Raw genomic sequence first — 12,933 nt, 5'->3', positions numbered from 1 at the left:
GAAATACTTGATTAAAACCTTACCAAATCCCATCTCTTCCAATGGCTTTACTCTGATCTATTTTGTGCCCATTCATCCTTTCACATACCACTCAGTATAAATCTACTACATGCCAGGTCTTGTGCAAGGCAGCAGTCTGGGCTACTACACAATTAAGGAATGATCCTCACCTTCAAGACATCTATAGTCTGATGAGAAAGACAATTTAACAGATAAATGTAATACACCATCTGAAGTTCTAATAGTAAGTTTGTTCAAAGAGTTCTGGGATCACAGGGAAACAAAAGGATTAAACTTTCACTATACACTAGAGAAAAAAAAGTCCAGAAAAGTTCAGAGAGAAGATGGTTGTGAGCTGGTTATATTCCCTCCATCCCTGTCTCCCCACTTCCAACCTGCCATTAAACGTCTCTCCCATCATTCTATCCCTTCCACTTTTAAATGATAATACCACGTGGTTGTTAAGGAGCTTTCCCATAGTAAATTTCTCTACTGTGTGATCACATTCCTTTTTTTTGAATAGGAGTTGGGGAATATCATACTTTCTGATAGTCGAAGTTACAATCAGGTTATTAATGACTTCAGAAGGAGAAATTACATTTCTACCCACCCTAAACTTCAAGATCTGTCCTAATATCTTCTGCTTTTTCTGTAGTAAGATATATTTTGAAGATCACTCCTCTGATTATTCCCTTGGCTAGGTTCCAGGTTCAATGGCATTTAGGAAGACATTAACATACCATCAACCAATTATTTCAGGGCATCAAAAAATTTCACATTTGCAAAGACCTTTGCTATTGACATCTCCTTTTCACCGTGACACTCAGTTTATTCTCAAAAAAATCCCTTCTCACGCCTGTAATCCCTGCACTTTGGCAGGCAGATCACGAGGTCAGGAGATCAAGACAATCCTGGCTAACACAGTGAAACCCTGTCTCTACTAAAAATACAAAAAATTAGCCAGGCTTCATGGCAGGCACCTGTAGTCCCAGCAACTAGGGAGGCTGAGGCAGGAGAATGGCATGAACCCGGGAGGCAGAGCTTGCATTGAGCTGAGATTGCACCACTGCACTCCAGCCTGGGTGACAGAGGAAGACTCCGTCTCAAAAAAAAAAAAAAATCCTTAAGTTTGTTTGGGCATATGTTATTATTCCCTTTTTAGAGATGAGAAAACTAAGATTCTCCATGTACAGTAGCAGAGACTGGACTAGATTCTGCGGCTATTTTCTATCTCCTTATGTTTCTTTTCATGCACGTGCCCAAATTAAATTAGTTCCAGGACTGATCATTACTGCAGAAGGAGGGTTTAAAAACTCTAGTCAATATTTTTGAATATCTACAGGAAGTAATAGTCCTAGCACTCAAAGTATTAGAACTGTTTCTTTTCTTAAACGTATATCTTATATACATGCTAATATTTGACCTATGCTTTTAATTATTTAGTGATCATAGGAAGTAAATTCTTACTTTTGATTTTAATTGAAAAAAATCTTTTTGAATGGCAGTATGATTTTTCAGCTCAATAAAGGCTGAAATATCTAGCCTCAGACTTCTTTATGTGTATATGTGTGTGTGGCCAGTTGGGGATGCTCCAAGATTACCAAATATAATAATAATTATAATAGCAATTATAGTTATAATGAATATTATAATAGTGAGTTAGAAAATTATGTTCTCCTGATAAATCAATGAGTGAAAAGAAAGCCTATGTTAACATGAACTATGTGTTGTTAGACTATAGTGACCGCTGAAGAAGAATTTATATAACACTATTATCAAAAACAATTTTCTTCCACAGAAAGTTGTGTAGAAGTCTACCAAGTCTCATCAAGAACAGCAGTTTCTAAAGATAAACTTTAGACAACAACCCAGTGTCCCAAATGATTAGGGGACATTTGATAAAGACCAGATAAAATGAAATAAATTATAATCTTTGCAGCAAATCATGAAAACCGGCAAAGAGAAGAACAACAGCCATGTAGAGAGGCCCTATACCTTAAAGAAATTATTGACAATAACTTTTCCATCTCTAATCTTCCACCCAATGATTTATACTCAGGCAAGTCTGAGATGTCATCTGGGAAGTTCTGGCTAGCTGCCGCTGAAGACTTCTCTCAGGATGAAATGACTATGATGAATTCTCTTCAATCTAAGGGGGCCTTGTCACTTCATTTTATCTCCTTGCTGCAGACGAATAAGTAAAATCAGAAAATGACCTAATGGTTTATAGGTCTTAATGCTGCATTATCATGATTAGCCAAACAGAAATCGGAAAGTTGGTTGTCAAGCATAGAAACTGCATTAGTTGGCTTTTGTTGTAATAACAACCCAAAGGCTAAGGGGCATACAACCACCAATATCTTCCTTGCTTAGAGGTCTCAGGTTGGCTGTCGCTCTACTCAGCTCTGTACATCATTCTAGGACCCAGATAAAAGAGTAGACTCTGTCTGGGACTTGCTTTCTTTATGGCACAGGGCAAAGATGGAAGAGTTCATGCTAACCTATGGACTCACGTTTAAAACATCTGCTCAGAACTGGTGCTATATCACATTAATTGCTATGCTATTGACCCAACCAAGTCATAAGCCCAAGTCAACCAATGGATGGGAGAAATACCTTTGCCTTCAGGGGAGTACCCAAATCTACATGTATTTATAAGGGACGAAGGACACATTTTTTATACGTCTCTTATGGAGCACAGGAAGCATAGCTGGGAACTGTGCTTATTATTGATTAATTGCCTCCTATCTCCAAGTTCATTATTTTTGCCTTCACTGTGAAAATGGATCTGGGCCCTTTAATTTCCCTTTGTCAGCAGGCACTATGTTAAAACTTGCCAGTAGAGGACAACGGAAAGACATTGTAGAGTAAGCATCATCCTTCCTGGCTCCAGTGTACTTTTCTAGACAGGCTCCTGATGCAGCTTCTCTTGTTCCTGGCTCCCCTAAAGCAGACGACTTCTCTAGTCCGGCTCTTGTAGCCTTTTCAGTGTCTGGCTCCCATAGTTCAGGTATCTTCTCCAGCAACTGGTTTTCTCAATGTGTCCAACTTTCCCAGCACCTAGCCTTTGAAATGCCCTTTCTCCAGCCTTTGGAAGGCCCTTTCTCCAGCATTATTCGCCGGCAGTGTGGTGGCTTCTAGGGTTTACAGCTAGGTTGCTACTTTGCACATAGCTTCTTCAAACCCATCTTCTACAACGCGGCAGCTTCTCTGGTGCTGGGCTCCTGCAGCACATGTAGTTTCTTTAGCACCTGACTTGTGCAGTCACGGGTGGCCAGCAGCATCCAATGACCAGCAACTTCCCGACTCTCCCCTTGGGCAAAAGATAATTTACCTTGAACAGTTTTCTCCCACCTCCTAGACCGTAGATTTCTGGCAAGTTCAAGAAGCCCGATTTTCAAGTCCTGCTGGTGTGGCAACACAGTGACCTCTCTGCCATTCAGTGAACCGTGGTTGCACCCTTTCTAACTAGGTCTGGATCTCAGCCCTGGGGGAGTCTCTTCTTTGGGTGAAATGGAATCAGTTCACCCCTAGAAGGTAGTAGTTGAAATCCTGTATTTTTTAGCATTCTCTTTATTTCTTATAGGCCAGTTCCTTATTACTCCAACCTCCTGTTATAGTTAATTCTTTATACTAAACTTCCCATGTTCAAATTACTGTGCAGTTCTTTCTCTCCTGATTGGACCCAGACTGATGCAGGAACTATAATATAAGCTATCACAGAGATCTAACAAATGGAATCAATGAGATGAAACTTGCTGTTTAATGGGATAAATTAGCCTAACATATTCATTTGCACATAGGACAGGGATTCTCAAAGTCTGTTGGTTAAGGCTTCATCTTTCCTGGGCATTCCTGGGTGGTTTTTTCTCTTTGTACATCTCTGTATCTGACCACACTTGATTGCCAGGATCCTTCTTAAGCTCTATGAATACCATCAGATTATAGTCAGGCTCTTTAAGCCTCTCTGAGAACAGAATTAATTCTCCTGATTTTTCTCCACTTGATTTTGTGTTGAATTTTAAAAGACATCTAATTTTCTTTCTTTCTCCAAATTCTTGAGCTTGGCCTACTGGCTCTCTCACTTAGGCCAGTATCACATACACATTAGAAAAGACCTATGAAGAACAACATTTTAAAAAGCACCAATCCCTTAAATCTATAATTGCTACATCTCTGTTCTGATAAGCTTAATAATCTATGATAACTACGAACTTAATTATCAGAGTGTGTGAAGTATATATAGAAATCCAAGGATAAAATTTGTATAAGCAGTTCTGTTAAAATAAATATCATATATCACACAAAATCATGTAAATTTTTATCATTTAAAATTTATTTTCTGAGAACCAGCACAGCAAATATAAACCATTTTATTGGGCAAAAAAGAACCTAACTTGCACTTTATTATTTATTTATTTATTTATTTATTTTTGAGACAGAGTTTCACTCTTGTTGCCCAGGCTGGAGTGCAATGGCGTGATCTCGGCTCACTGCAACCTCTGCCTCCCAGTTCAAGCGATTCTCCTGCCTCCCTAAGTAGCTGGGATTACAGGCACCCACCACCATGCCCAGCTAATTTTCTTTCTTCTTTTTTTTTTTTTTTTGTATTTTTAGTAGAGATGGGGTTTCACCATGTTGGTCAGGCTGGCCTCGAACTCCTGATCAGGTGATCCACCCACCTCAGCCTCCAAAGTGTTGGGATTACAAGCGTGAGGCACCGTGCCCAGCCTGTAACTAGCACTTTAAATTAATATGTGAATATATTTTTTGCAGAAGTATTTGAGACTGCAGCTATTCCTCTCAATTGAAAAATGAGGAAGTCAAATAATTATTTGAGAAAACACATAATGTTTTATTTTCTTGTCTAAAATCTCCTCTAAACTGACTACTGATGTGGATAATTGATGACAATAAGCTCAACATGAATATATTGAATACAAGGTAGGTGTCTAACACTGGGATAGAACTGGGGAAATCTAAGAAATGTTTTTGGGAGAGACACAGAAACAAAGAAAGCCAAATGGAAAACAAGGTTACCTTAAAGCTGTGCATAAAAGGCCAAGTAGAATCCATGGCTGCTGTAATGCGTGATAAAATTTAATTGCTGCTTTTGCTTTGCTCTCTTCTAGCCTCTAATTTGATATAATCTCATATCTTACTAGATACCATAGGTTCTCTGTGTTAGCTATAAGGTTCAGAAAAGTAGTTTTTATGTGGTCATTATAACCGCTAAAAATCTTTTCCTGGCCTCTTGCACAGAATTCCAGCTTTCGAATTACACTTAAATTTGTAGATTTACGCTTGTGAATTACGGCATTTACAACCTGAAAGAGACTTTGAAGATGTTCCATTCCTAATGTCTCATTTTATAGATGGGCAAATTAAGGCCCAGAGAAGTGAAGAGATATATTCTGGGTTATAGAGTTGGTGGTGAATCTGAAATCACTAAGGTTTCATAATGCCTACGTTAGTGATCTTCATACTGCCTAAAGTCATGTGGACAAAAAGAGTGAATCTGTTTTGATATCAGAGAGTACTACTTGTAAAAATGAAGACTTGAATAGCTATAACTGAAAGAAAAAGGCTAGCCAGGGGGCTGTCTTCATGCTGTGTGTTATGCTGACAATGTGTGGTTCCCCAAGATCCCTATTTTTACCTAATTTAGGAACTATTACCCATATATGGCATATTCATCCTGATATAAACAGGAGCATCTAATTAACACTCTGAGATTCTGAGTGTGTCTCTGTGTATCTTTTAAGCAAAATTTTTTTCTTTCTTTTTTTTAAGCAAACATACTTTTTTGTTTGCTTGTTTACTTATTTGTATATAAAGAAACTTTTTTTTAAAAAAAGAGTTGTTGCTCACTTCTCTTTGCAAACCATCTGGCAATTTCATTTTCCAATGACATCAAACAAAAGGGAAACAGTAAATATAGTAACAGGAGAAAAAGTAAAGACAGTTCATCTCATCAATGAAAGAAATTATTTACAACCAGATTTGAGCAGTGCTAAATATTATGCTCCAAAAGCATAATTAATAGTAATATTGAGGGGAAGTTTCCATCTTTATACTTACTTCTCATTAATTTGAAATTGACATAACTTTTGATTTAATGGGAAATAGAAACCAGCATAAAAAGAAAGTCTAGGTTCATAATGAAGATAATAAGCAGATTCTGCCAGATGGCAACATCAAAACCTATGGCAGGGCACATACAGAAATCAAGTACTAATTTTCAAATAAAAAAGGATGAATAAATAGGTCTTTGTCATTTTTATATAATCATTTTTCTATAATGTTAGGAAATTTCATAAGATACATCTGGTTGGAATGTGATATTTCTGTTTAGTGCTTTTAAAGATGCACTTATTCTACATACTGCATTTGGCATTTCTGCTATCGATAACAGATTTATTATTCATCATCATCTTACTTAAAGAGACTTTGATATGTCCCCTTTCCCTTGGGTCCATTGTGTCATCAGAATTAACTGATTCTTCCCTCTTTATACAACTTATGGATATTAATAGCTAGGCAATTTCACTGGCCCATAAATGGTATCCCTGTCATTTCCATGTCTTTTTGTCTTTCTATAACATCCTATGACTCATGCCCAGAACAACTTTCAGAAATCACATTTCCACCCTATTATTCCTCTACTCAGATATCCTCCATCAGAAACCACATTCCCATCCACTTACCTAGGGGATTTACCTATTGAGTTGAAACTGTCCTCTGTCTAGCCCCAATAAATCATCCACTAGTTCCCTGAATATACTCTCTGCCCTATCCAATAAGTTTTCTATTTCCAGAATATGCAATTAAGCCATTTCTCAAAATGCTCTCTACTAAATCCTTGAGTTTTAAACATATTGCTTTTAAAAAATTTCCAGATGAGTAGGTTGCGAAAATTTTCTCCCATTTTGTAGGTTGCCTGTTCACTCTGATGGTAGTTTCTTTTGCTGTGCAGAAGTTCTGTAGTTTAATTAGATCCCATTTGTCAATTTCGGCTTTTGTTGCCATTGCTTTTGGTGTTTTAGACATGAAGTCCTTGCCCATGCCTATGTCCTGAATGGTAGTGCCTAGGTTTTCTTCTAGGGTTTTTATGGTTTTAGGTCTAATGTTTAAGTCTTTAATCCATCTTGAATTAATTTTTGTATAAGGTGTAAGGAAGGGATCCAGTTTCAGCTTTCTACATATGGCTAGCCAGTTTTCCCAGCACCATTTATTAAATAGGGAATCCTTTCCCCATTGCTTGTTTTTCTCAGGTTTGTCAAAGATCAGATAGTTGTAGATACGTGGCATTATTTCTGAGGGCTCTGTTCTGTTCCATTGATCTATATCTCTGTTTTGGTACCAGTACCATGCTGTGTTGGTTACTGTAAGCTTGTAGTATAGTTTAAAGTCAGGTAGCGTGATGCTTACAGCTTTGTTCTTTTGGCTTAGGATTGACTTGGTGATGCGGGCTCTTTTTTGGTTCCATATGAACTTTAAAGTAGTGTTTTCCAATTCTGTGAAGAAAGTCATTGGTAGCTTGATGGGGATGGCATTGAATCTATAAATTACCTTGGGCAGTAGGGCCATTTTCACGATATTGATTCTTCCTATCCATGAGCATGGAATGTTCTTCCATTTCTTTGTATACTCTTTTATTTCACTGAGCAGTGGTTTGTAGTTCTCCTTGAAGAGGTCCTTCACGTCCCTTGTAAGTTGGATTCCTAAGTATTTTATGCTCTTTGAAGCAATTGTGAATGGGAGTTCACTCATGATTTGGCTCTCTGTTTGTCTGTTATTGGTGTATAAAAATGCTTGTGATTTTTGTACATTGATTTTGTATCCTGAGACTTTGCTGAAGTTGCTTATCAGCTTAAGGAGATTTTGGGCTGAGACAATGGAGTTTTCTAGATATACAATCATGTCATCTGCAAACAGGGACAATTTGACTTCCTCTTTTCCTAATTGAATACCCTTTATTTCCTTCTGCCTAATTGCCCTAGCCAGAACTTCCAACACTATGTTGAATAGGAGTGGTGAGAGAGGGCATCCCTGTCTTGTCTGACAAAGGGCTAATATCCAGTATCTACATTGAACTCAAACAAATTTACAAGAAAAAAAGAAACAACCCCATCAAAAAGTGGGCAAAGGACATGAACAGACACTTCTCAAAAGAAGACATTTATGCAGCCAAAAAACACATGAAAAAATGCTCACCATCAATGGCCATCAGAGAAATGCAAATCAAAACCACAATGAGATACCATCTCACACCACTTAGAATGGCAATCATTAAAAAGTCAGGAAACAACAGGTGCTGGAGAGGATGTGGAGAAATAGGAACACTTTTACACTGTTGGTGGGACTGTAAACTAGTTCAACCCTTGTGGAAGTCAGTGTGGCGATTCCTCAGGGATCTAGAACTAGAAATACCATTTGACTCAGCCATCCCATTACTGGGTATATACCCAAAGGACTATAAATCATGCTGCTATAAAGACACATGCATACGTATGTTTATTGTGGCACTATTCACAATAGCAAAGACTTGGAACCAACCCAAATGTCCAAAAATGATAGACTGGATTAAGAAAATGTGGCACATATACACCATTGAATACTATGCAGCCATAAAAAATGATGAGTTCATGTCCTTTGTAGGGACATGGATGAAATTGGAAATCATCATTCTCAGTAAACTATCACAAGAACAAAAAAACCAAACACCGCATATTCTCACTCATAGGTGGGAATTGAACAATGAGAACACATGGACACAGGAAGGGGAACATCACACTCTGGGGACTGTCGTGGGGTGGGGGAACGGGGGAGGGATAGCTCTAGGAGATATACCTAATGCTAAATGACGAGTTAATGGGTGCAGCACACCAGCATGGCACATGTATACATATGTAACTAACCTGCACATTGTGCACATGTACCCTAAAACTTAAAGTATAATAATAATAAAAAAAAATTTCCAAACATGTTTGAAAAACATGTTTGGAAACTTGTGTTAAACAAAGTGAAATGGCTCCCCTTTTGCCTGATTTAAGAGAGCTTTAGCATGTAGTGCTCTCCAAAATTATTTGACCATGGACCCTTTTACATGAAGCCAATTGTTTGATACAGTGTGTTTATATGCACACACATATGAACATTTATGTATTAAAATCTTTCTATTTATCTAAATTAAAAGATTCAGAAGAATTAAATGTATGGTTACCATATAATCCAGCAATTCAACTCTTAGGTATACACCCAAGAGAAATAAAACTTATCTACACACAAAACTTGCACATGAATGTTTATGGTAGCATTAGCCGTAATAGCCAAAAGGTGGAGACAACCCAAATGTCCATCAACTGACAAATGGATAAACAGAAAGTGGTATGTCTATACAATGAAATATTATTTGTCCATGAAAAGGAATGAAGTACTGATACAACATGGATGAACCTTAAAAACACTATGCTAATTGAAAGAAGCCAGTCACAAAACATTGCATATCATATAATTCCATTTATATAAAAGTATAGAGAAATCAATAGAGACAAAGAGTACATTTGTGGTTGCTTAGGGTTATGGGAGTGATGGGAGTGGAGGGAAGTGATCCTAAAATGTATAGGGATTCTTTTTGACATGATAAAAATGTTCTAAAATCTACTGTAGTAATGATTGCATATATTTGTTAATATACTGAAAACTTCTGAATTTTACAATTTAAATGGATGAAATGTATGGGCTGTGAATTTTATCTCAACAAACTGGTTTCTTAAAATGTTTCAGAATTGCAGGCACCACATTTCACACCATTTTGTATCCCTTCTCTATGGCTGTATTATAATTAGCAAATGCTTAATTATTATCTGACACATTGAGAGAATGAGCTGACAAAAGCCTTTTTACCCAGTGTGGTCGCTGGATCAGCATCATCTCAAATCCCAGGAGCCTGGTAGAAATGCAGATTCTTAGGCTGATCCCACACCTGCTGAATCAGAATCTGCATTTTAACAAGATCTAAGGTGATTCATATGCACATTAAGTACTGAACTGTAGTATCTTCTAATTGTTGAGTACACTAAGCTTTTACACAGATATTTTGCTTTCTCATGCCTTAGGGTTTTTTACAGGGATTAAATCAATTCACTTTTAATAAAGACAGCATCGAATGAATTATAATTAACCTAATTTTCCTAGCTGCAGTTTTAATTTGTTTTCCAAAGCTCAGGCAGGCCACCAAAATGTGATGATTATTTAAAATAAAAGAAGTGATATAAAAGTAAATAGATCAGTGATTTAAATACAGAAAAATAAATATAAAATAAATATATTTAAAAATAAATATAAATATGATATATTTATACAGAAAATTTAATTACAAAAGATTTGAATACAGAAAAATAAATATGATATAAATATATTTTAAAATAAATACAAAAATAAATAGATCAGTGATTTAAATACAGAAGCTTCCAGTTCACTTGTTCAAAGTTATACAACAGTTGATTTTAAATCAACTTATTTTCTCACCAATGAAAAGCAATTTATAAACAACTTTTTTCTTATTCTTGTCTACATTTTTTGATGGATTACCACAGGGGTCATCTTAGTCATGCTAAAAAATTATTAAATATACATCAAGCAGAGAAAAGACATTTTGTTTGCACATCTCATCTGGATGGTTTATGCTATTGCTGAGACCGCTATAAGATTTGAAGTGTCCCACTTCAGTAAGCTTGTCAGAACTACAGAATTTTATAACTTAGAAACATGTGTTTGATACGACATAAAGTATACTTGTATAAAATGCATTCCTTTACATGATTATTCTTGTCTCTCCTCTCTCCTGCCCTTCTCCCCGACCTCTCATGCCCACACAGACAGAGAAACCTAGGGTATCTTAGTTCTGCTCTTCTCTATCCCAACCCTGAACTGGGAGTCACTAGGACCCAGTGCCAGTCTGAGACCAACCAAAGCTAACACCTGTTCCCTTCCTATGTGTGTTCCTAGCCAGCAATGACCTCCTACAGTATGCAGTTCCCTTCAGGTGGTCTATTACTTGAGTATTTTCAAATGGTTTTATACAACATTAACTGCCTTTCTCATTCTGCAAGATAGACTTAAAAATCATATTTGAATGACAATAATTAATTTATAATCACTCTGTGTATTTTGATAATCACAAAAGCCTGTGATTTCATACAATGTTAGAGACCTGCTATCTTCCTTATTAAAATGAGACAACACTTTTTAGAAAAGTTCTCCAGATTCTTTTCATATATCTTTCCTATTTATAGGAAATGTGAAATATAAGACATTTGTATTTGTAATAGCATAAAGAATTCTGTATGTTTACAATATTACTATTCTTAGGAATATGCTCTTACCAATGAGATACTCATAGAGAAGATATAAAGTAAAAATACAAATAAATATGCATACTCTCAGAAGGTTGGGTTTACCAGTAATACATGTGGAATACACGCATCAAATGCATCCATTGGGACAAATAAAATGAGTACTATCCTTTTATTATGATCTCAATTAAATTCAAGGAAGTACAGACCTGGCCTGTTGACAAACTAAGAATTGGAATTAATAATAAAAACAGAAAATTAACTTGAATTTATGAACTACAGTATATAGTTTTTTTCAGAAATGAGTACCTTCATTTCTTTCTATGATATCATATGCTGAGGGTGACTGGTCATCAGAAGGCCACTAAAAATACAAACACATGAAAGTCAATAGCAGCAAAATAACAAATCAACTTTAACTGACTTATTTCCTGATTAAAAATCACACATATGTATTCATAGGCTCCCTTAATAAGTCCTTATTGCAAGAAAAATAAGTCTCCATTATTTAAAAATTGATGAAGGAATTTCTTATAGCAAGAAAATTAAAAAGTCAGTCATCCGTAACTACTTTTATGATAGTAATAGAAAGGAATATGGATCTTGTAAGGGCAGGAACCAACCCTCTACATTTCAGAAGTCTAAAAGGATCATGCTTTAGAATACAGGATCACACTGATCTTTTGGTAGGTATGATTTCATAATACAAAAAATACCTACAAGGTAAACACACATCTGAAGAATTCAAGCCAGGATGCATCAGTTGGAAAATATTTCTGGGAAGTAAATATAATAATACAGTCTTTTAAAAATATCAGCTCATTTTTAAGACTACTAAACAGAGAAACTAAAAAATAATTGTGAATGAAACTAAAAGTTTTATTTTTCAGAATATAAAATATTTTATGCTTCCCAATTTACAGTAAAATTTAAGGACCATGAGCCAAATTTTGGTAAGGAGGTATCTTGCTGCTCACCACATTCAGACAGCTTCACACAGCCATTTACCCTGATTGGCTGCTTCTGCTTCATTGTTTTTGTAGTAAGAGTGGCATGGGCTGCTGAGGCAATAAGAAGCCTTTTGATGTCTTGCTTGTCAGCCACAGACCTCTAAGACCTATTTTTTTTTTCTTGTCTGCCTCTTTTGGCACTACCTGTAGAAGCCATAACTGCCATAAATCTGCATGTCCCTAATGAAATCTGCTAAGTGAGCCAGCTCACCTTGGGGAATCTGTATCAGCTATAGTCTCTTCCAGCTCCTCTCACTTGTAGATACTCTGTTGACTACAGTTAAGTGTTAGCTGAAAGCTGAGGTATTGAAGGAATTACTCAGGATTATTGGGGGAGAAATGATGGACTTTATTTAAAAGACTGGCTTAACTATAAATAAAGTTGATTTCCATTTTCATAACAGAGTTTCAGATTTGAATTATATGTGTTTTCACTCTAGTCTAAAAGACACATATATTTAAGAATACTCTCAGAAATTTCTGTAAGGAATGTCTTGGGAACAGCAGTAGCAGCTTTGTTGTTAAAATCCCAGATGCCATCCAGTGTCAATCAAGAGACACAA

General features: G+C 36.3%; 1 protein-coding gene across 2 annotated transcripts in view; it reads right to left on the bottom strand.

Annotated features, from left to right (window-relative positions):
- The window catches only part of LOC134809620 (putative EGF-like and EMI domain-containing protein 1), a 704,739-nt gene that overhangs the window by 290,947 nt on the left and 400,859 nt on the right, over positions 1-12,933 (bottom strand). The window lies entirely within an intron of this gene.

This window comes from Pan troglodytes, chromosome 2 (genome assembly GCF_028858775.2).
Source record: "Pan troglodytes isolate AG18354 chromosome 2, NHGRI_mPanTro3-v2.0_pri, whole genome shotgun sequence".
NCBI classification, from domain to species: domain Eukaryota; kingdom Metazoa; phylum Chordata; class Mammalia; order Primates; family Hominidae; genus Pan; species Pan troglodytes.
The sequence above is the reverse complement of the archived record's forward strand: the minus strand, read 5'-3'. Positions and strand labels throughout refer to the sequence as shown.